Here is a 7,401-nt window from a genome sequence, read left to right as displayed (position 1 = left end):
TGAGGACAGCAGTTAATGGGCTGGGAGCAAAGTTGGCTACTGCTTGGGAACTGGTGGCATCCAGTGAGACCACGTGGAAGCCCTTCTAGAAAGACTGTACTGTCTATTTCTTTAGCTTCATTTCTTATTTTCCTAACTTATACATATACTATGTATATCTGTAATGTAGTGCAACTTTTGTTCCTTTATTTTCTGCTTTTTTTTTGTACCAAAAGTCTGTACCTAGGTACGTTGTTACATAAGATAGCATCATGTGTTGGTGACATTGTGCAATTTTCACTGTACTCCTATTCTTTTGTAACTGAGTAGACATGGCAATAAACCTAATTCTAATTCTAGTTCTAAAATGTGAGTACATCTTAAAGCCCACACTCTTCATCTGTGCCAGCTGTGGATAAGACTGCCACTCAATGAATGAGTCTCCACAGTTATGACAGATAATGTTCAATCCAGATGTGGCATAGACTTGGCGCACAGCCCAGCAGATAGACAAGTGTAGGGTTATGGGGAAAGTCGAGGGTAGTAGGATTAGTTTGTGGATTGATACAAGGCTATGTGGAGAAAGTGGGGCAATGGGATTCGTTTGGGATTGATACAGGTCAATGGGGAGTAAGTGGGGCAGGGGGATTACTTTGGGGATTGAAACCATCAATTCACTCACTGATACAACTTAGTCTCTCCATTGAATAATCAGTCAGTAACTCATTTGCAGGTATCAGTTATTTTATATGTAAATCACCAAAAGCTCATGATTAGATCTCCATCTGTACCTCATCCCTAGCATTGGCTATTCTATTTACACATTTGAAAGTCAATAAACTCAGCTGGCCAATGGATGACACTTAGTCCTTCCTATTTTGTATGACTCAGTAGCATAGTAACTGCTCTATTCTTACACCTGTGCAACTGTATTTGGCCATCTCCTTAAGAAGAAAAGAAATTCAGCTCCGATCCACCTTGCTTCGTATTTTCAGTTCTCTCATAGTGTTTCAAATATAACAGATTCTGTTGGCCTGTTAATTGGTTACACCCCACATGCTGCAGACAACAAGTGCGAATGTGCCTCAAGGAGCCAAGTGAATTAACCGCAAACCCATTGGCCACCCTTCTTGTCACAAATGCCTGACGCAGTCTGCTCTTCAAACCACAACTGTTTCCTCAGGACTGGACACTTAGTGCATTAAATGTTTTGCAACGCTCTGTCATCAGACAGTTGATGCAATCTCACACAAATCTTGCCAAAGTAACCGCAGCGCAAACAGCTCTGAGCTAGCGTCGTGTGCCTATGGTTTTCATTAGAAACAAGCTGCTTATTGGTAGCGTTACTAATTTCAGTTAGATCTGTTTGATTGATAAAACCTGTCAATCTAATAAAAAACTTTCCAGTCTCTTTTTGGTCCATGACTGTGTGCAAAAGCACCCTCTCACTGAACATGCAAAAAACACCTTTCACCCTGCAGTTGCTGAGTGCAGTCACTGGAAAACTTTACCCAAGAATACGGTTCATTGGATCCTGAAAGGAATTAGCCTTCAAGTGGAAGGTAGTTTGGTATGTGAGAGAGATAAAAAATGGAACGATCTGTAAATACGGTGAGGTGTAGTGGAGCAGGAACAACATAAATGCCAGCACAAGTTCCTGCTGCTGATTAGTCTGTTTTTGAGCTGGTTAAATGTGCGCAGCCCTATTAATCAAATGTCTTTTTAACACTTCTTTCTCTCTTCACTTGCCATTCTGGTCTCCTATTTTATCAATTCCACTTTGTTCGTTGTTCCTGTTGGTAAAACTCTTGATCTTCCCAAACTCCTGTTTGCACTCTTCCTCCTTCTCCCTGCCTGCACTATTGAAATCAAAGCACATTGCACAACCTGCTTCTCACCCACCTTTCCCCGGGCCTTTGATACTGTTAACTATTCCTTATTTTTCTGCCTGAATCTATTTATAAAACTCAAGCCCTAAATCTCTTAACTTGCTGGTTTTATTGCCTCTTGTGCTTTTTTATCTTAACTGTAAGTCGCGTCTTGCACTATGGCTTCGGACCTTGATCTCTTCATGACTTAAAAGGGTCAAAAAGCTGAGTAACAATTGGATGTTTGTATTCGAAGGAACAATTTCCATAAATATGGCAAGTCTTATCTTCAAGTTGTCTCAACGCAGTTTTCAGCCATTAAACTACTTTTTGAAGCATGGTCATTGTTAGAGTTATAGAGTCATACAACACACAAGAGGGCCTTCAGCCCATCGAGTCTGCATCGAATTAACTACACTAGTCCCACTTTCTAGCATAGCCTTGAATGTTATGGCATCTTAATTGTATGTCCACATGTTTTTAAAGGTTATAATGTTTCCTGCCTCTACTGCCTCACCCAGGCAGTGCATTCCAGATTCGCACTTCCCTCTGGGTGAACAATATTTTCTTCAAATCTCCTCTGAACCTCTTATCTTTTACCTGAAAATTATGCCCCCTTGTTATTGACCCTTTACACAAGGGGAACAGCTGCTTTCTATTCATCCTGTCCATGCCCCTCATACCTTAGCGATCTTATTCAGGGCCCCCCTCAACCTTCCCTGCTCCAAAGAAAACAACTGAGCTTATTCAGCCTCTTTTTTTAGATAAAATGCTCCTTCCCAGGCAACATCATTGTGAATCTCCATTGCACTCCATCCAGTGCAATCACATCCTTCCTACAGTGAGGTGACCAGAACAGCACAAAGTACTTCAGCTGTGTTCTAAACAAAATTCCGTACAGCACCAATGTAACCTCCCTGCTCTTATAATCTATGCCACGAATGATAAAGGTAAGTGTCCCAAATGCCTTCTTAACAACCCTATTAGCCTGTGCTACCACCATCAGGGATCTGTGGACAAACACTCCTATCTTCTCCTGTTCCTCTGAGCTTCCCAGTGTCCCATCATTCACTATGTGCTCCCTTGTCTTGTTACTTCTTCCAAAGTGTCAGGGTTAAATTCCGTCTGTTACTGACTTGCCCACCTGATCGACCCGTCTACATCCTCCTGTAACCTGAGACCTTTCTCCTCATGGTCAACCGCTCAGTCGATCTTTCTGTAACCTACAAAATTATTTATCATCCCTCCCCAGTTCGTCAATGTTGCTTGTCTATATCACAAACTGAACAATAAGAGACCCAGCACTGATCCCTGTGGTACTCTGCTACACACCAGGCTCCAGTCACACAACAGCCTTCTGTCACCATGTTGTGTCTCCTGTCACTGAGCCAATTTTGAACTCAGCTTGCCAAATTATCCTGGACCCTGACTTTGACCTTCTTTATCATTCTCCCATGTGGCCTTTTGCTGAAATCCAAATAAATTACATCAACTACCTTACCTCATCTACTCACCTGATCACCTCCTTGAAAAATTCAATCAAATTTGCTTGGGATGACCTCCCTCCGACAAAGCCAAGTAATCTAACCTTGCCTCTCCAAGTAGAGATTAATTCTCTACTTCAGAATTTTCTCCAATAATTTCCCTACCACTGATGTGAGACTCACTGGTCTATAGTTCCCTGGGCGATCTGTACCATCTTTCTTGCAAAGTGGAACCATATTAGCTGAACTCTAGTCATCTGGCACCACCTCTCTGATCCAGCAACAATTTAAAAATTTGGGTCAGAGCAATTTCCTAATCCCCTCCTCAACACCGGCACATCTTTCCTTAGATACGGGCCCAAAACTACTCACACTATTCCAAATGTGCTCTAACCAGGGTCTTAGTCAGCCTCAGCAGTACATCCCTGCTGTTGCATTTTAGCCCTCTAATTTAAGGCTAACATTGCATTTGCCTTCCTAACTATCAACTGAACCTGCACGTTAATCTTAAGAGAATCCTGAACGAAGACTGCCAAGTCCTGTTGTGCTTCAGATTTCTGAAGTCTTTCCTCATTAAAAAAAAGTCTCTATTCTTCCTACCAAAGTGCATTACTTCACACTTTCACAAATTGTATTTCACCTGCCACATTTTTTGTCCACTCTCTTATTCTGATCAAGTCCCCCTTTATTTCCACTCTCTGCCTTGTGCCAATCAGCCAATCCTCTATCCATGCCAGTACATTGTCCCAAACACCATTGTCTCTTATCTTATTTAGCAACTTCCTGTGCAGCACCTTGTCAAAGGCCTTCAGGAAATCTTTACCTTTGCTAAATTGTAATATCATTACTTCCAATTCAAGCTTCTCCCTTTTAAACTGCAGGGTGAATTCTACCGCATTATGGTCACTGCCCCCAAGGGGTTCCTTCACATTCAGCTCCCTAATCAAGTCTGCCTCATTACACATCACCAGAATTTCCTGTTCTGCAGTGGAGTCAACCACAAGCTTCTCCAAAAAAACCAGACATTTCACAAAATCCTTTCCTTGGGATCCACTATCAACCTAATTTTTGCAGTCTACTTCCATATCATACACCCAATGATATTGTAGCAGTGCCTTTCTTACATGCTTTTCTATCTTATGATTTATTTTCTTCCCCACAGCCTGACTACTTCTAGGAGGCCTGTACATATTTCCCATCAAGGCCTTCTTTCTTTTGTGGTTCCTTAACTCAACCAGCACAGATTCTATGCCTTCCAACTTCTTGCTATCAATTTAATTTCATTCCTTACTAACAAGGCAATCCCAAGGCCTCTGCCCTCTGCCTATCCTTTCGATCAGATGTGTATGCTTGGATATTTAGTTCCCAGCCCTGATCGCTTGCAGCCACGTCTCTGTGATACCCAAAATATCACACATGCCAATTTCAATCTACACTACATTTACCTTGTTTTGTACACAGCGTGCATTTAAGTACAACACTCTCAGACCTGTGTTGACTGCACCCTTTATCATAGTTGTCTCCTTATCTGCAGTGCCTGAAGTTAGATTCCCGACCCTTCCCATCCACTCTGTCCTATTACTTGTTCTGGAAAGTTTAATAACCACTTCTGAGCCCTCCCCCACCTCACTAACCCCTTTAACCTTCCGGAGAGAATGGCACTGAGAGAATGCTAGGGCACCAGGAGCTTCACTTAGTCAGTTTATAAATAACAATGGACTATATATGTCAGACTAGAAATCTTCCACCATTTCCCTCACTCCTTTCCTCCCAGTCTATTTTTCACATGCAATGTTTCTCTCCCTATGGAGAGACTGGTGTTATTATTGCTGGACAAGTAATCTGGAGACCTAGGTAGTGTTTGAGGGATCTGGGTTTGAATTCTGCCGTGGCAGATGGCGGAAATTGAATGAAATAAAAACCTGGAATTAAGCGTCTAACGATGACCATGAATCCATGTTCGATTGTATGGAAAAGCCTGTCGATTTCACTAGGAAACTGCCATCCTTACCTGGTCTGATCTACATGTGACTCCAGACCCACGGCAATAGGTTTGACTCTCAAATGCACTCTGGGTGATTAGGAATGTGCAATGAATGTGGCCTAGCTTGTAATGCCCACATACTGTGAATGAATAAATTTTAAAAAGTCCCTAATTCAGTCTCTTCATCTCCCCCTCTATTGTGTCTCTCACTTCCACTGAATATTTCAGTTAATGTAGAAAAATAACGGTTTCCCCCACTTTCTACCTGTTCATTCTGTGTTCCTGTCCACTGCATCTGATATTTCTACCTCTAACAGCGCTCCCCTCCTTTCCACCACCTTCAAAAGCCCACTCTCGCTTGACGCCTCTCAGAGCAGGCAGTGACACCCCTCCACCCCCAGTCACAACTGTCATTCTCATTTCTCACCTCTCGTATTCTCGCAGCTTACGTTCTTGCCCCATGACTCACAGCTCCACCTATCCGCACCCACCTCCTACCATTCGTTTCTCACCCTCCCACACTCCACAGATCCTTAACCTCTTGCCTCTTAACTGCCCCTCGCTCCACTTTGCCACCTTCGCATCCAACCTCCCAATGCCAGCTGCTGCTTGTCCATGCGTCCGAGTGAAGTCAAGTTATCAGGAGTTAATTACCGAGTACTAGGACCCTGCAGCCATTCTCTCACAGTGTCTGTGACTGAGGCCAGCAAAGCTGAGGGGCAAGATGTGAGGGATCAGCACTGGATATTCATTCAGACAGCTTATGAACAGAATAATGGCATCAATTAATGGACGCAAAATAGACTAGCTACATTCAAAACCAACAGGAAATTGAGCAAACTTTGCAGTGGATCAAATCATGAAATGATTTTCATTCATGTGTGAGCACGAACAATTTGTAAATCTGAATTTAACTACCTGTAGGCAATGAAGAAATCTGGGCTGTTTACATTAGAACAGATTAGAGTCAACGGGAGATTTTCAAATTAGGAAGACATGAGACAAAGATGGAGATTTCCAGTTTTTTTTCTTATTTCAAAAATATACTTTATTCATAAAAATAATCTTTATATACATACACAGTGACTAAAGCAGTTCAGTTCTGGACAGTAGTAAATGAAGAAACAAATGAACCCAAGGCATTTCTTACTTGTACAAGATTATGTTTGCATATATTTGAGGCACTTGGTGGGGAGGGGGGTGGGGGGGAGTTTTGATTACTGAACGGACCCCCATTTAACTTTGGCAGAAAGACCATAGACGGTGGGTCTTTCCTCACTGCACCTTTGAGACAGCTGCTCCAAGCTTTAGTTTGTCCCTCAGTACGTGGTCCTGGACCTTGGAATGTGCCAGCCTGCAACACTCTGTCGAGATCAACTCCTTGCTGATGAAGACCAACAAGTTTCGGGCAGACTAAAGAGCATCTTTCACCGAGTTGGTGGTCCTCCAGGCACAGTCAATGTTTGTCTGGCTGTGTGTTCTGGGGAACAGACTGCGTAACACAGAGTCCCGCGTCATGGAGCTGCTCGGGACGAACCTCGACAAAAACCATTGCATCTTTCTCTAGACAGAGATTTCCAGTTACTGGCTGCTCACTGGAATATACAAGAATTTTCAATGGAATAGAAGAGGTTCAGGACAGAGTAGAATTCTCTACCCTCCAGGACCGTCTTGAGTTGCCAGGAATTTAAGATTAATCAACAGGACACAGCTGGAAACAGCCCAGGAAAATAAATTACCAGCACAATTCAAACATAACAAATTTCTGAATGTTGTTTGAACTTATTGGTTTCTTCGTTCTAAAGTTGACAAGGGGAAAAGGGGCGGTTTGACTGACAGCTACGTCGTCCAATCAGGTTGTGAAAAATACATTGGCTTCAACTGGTTGGGTGAAGGGTGGAACACCCTGGTGATTGACATTTCAGCCATCCAATGGAGTAAGGGGATGGGGTCATGTGATGAGATCTCCTGCAACTGGCCCAACGAGAGTAGGCATCACCGGTAAAGAGGAGAGAATGTATTTAGCATGGTGGATTTGGATCTCTGTTATAGTGATCGCAGCAAAGACCATTTATTGGTGGGTATT

The sequence above is a fragment of the Rhincodon typus genome, chromosome 15 (assembly GCF_021869965.1).
Source record: "Rhincodon typus isolate 14 chromosome 15, sRhiTyp1.1, whole genome shotgun sequence".
Taxonomy (NCBI): domain Eukaryota; kingdom Metazoa; phylum Chordata; class Chondrichthyes; order Orectolobiformes; family Rhincodontidae; genus Rhincodon; species Rhincodon typus.
Note: the sequence above shows the minus strand (reverse complement) of the source record.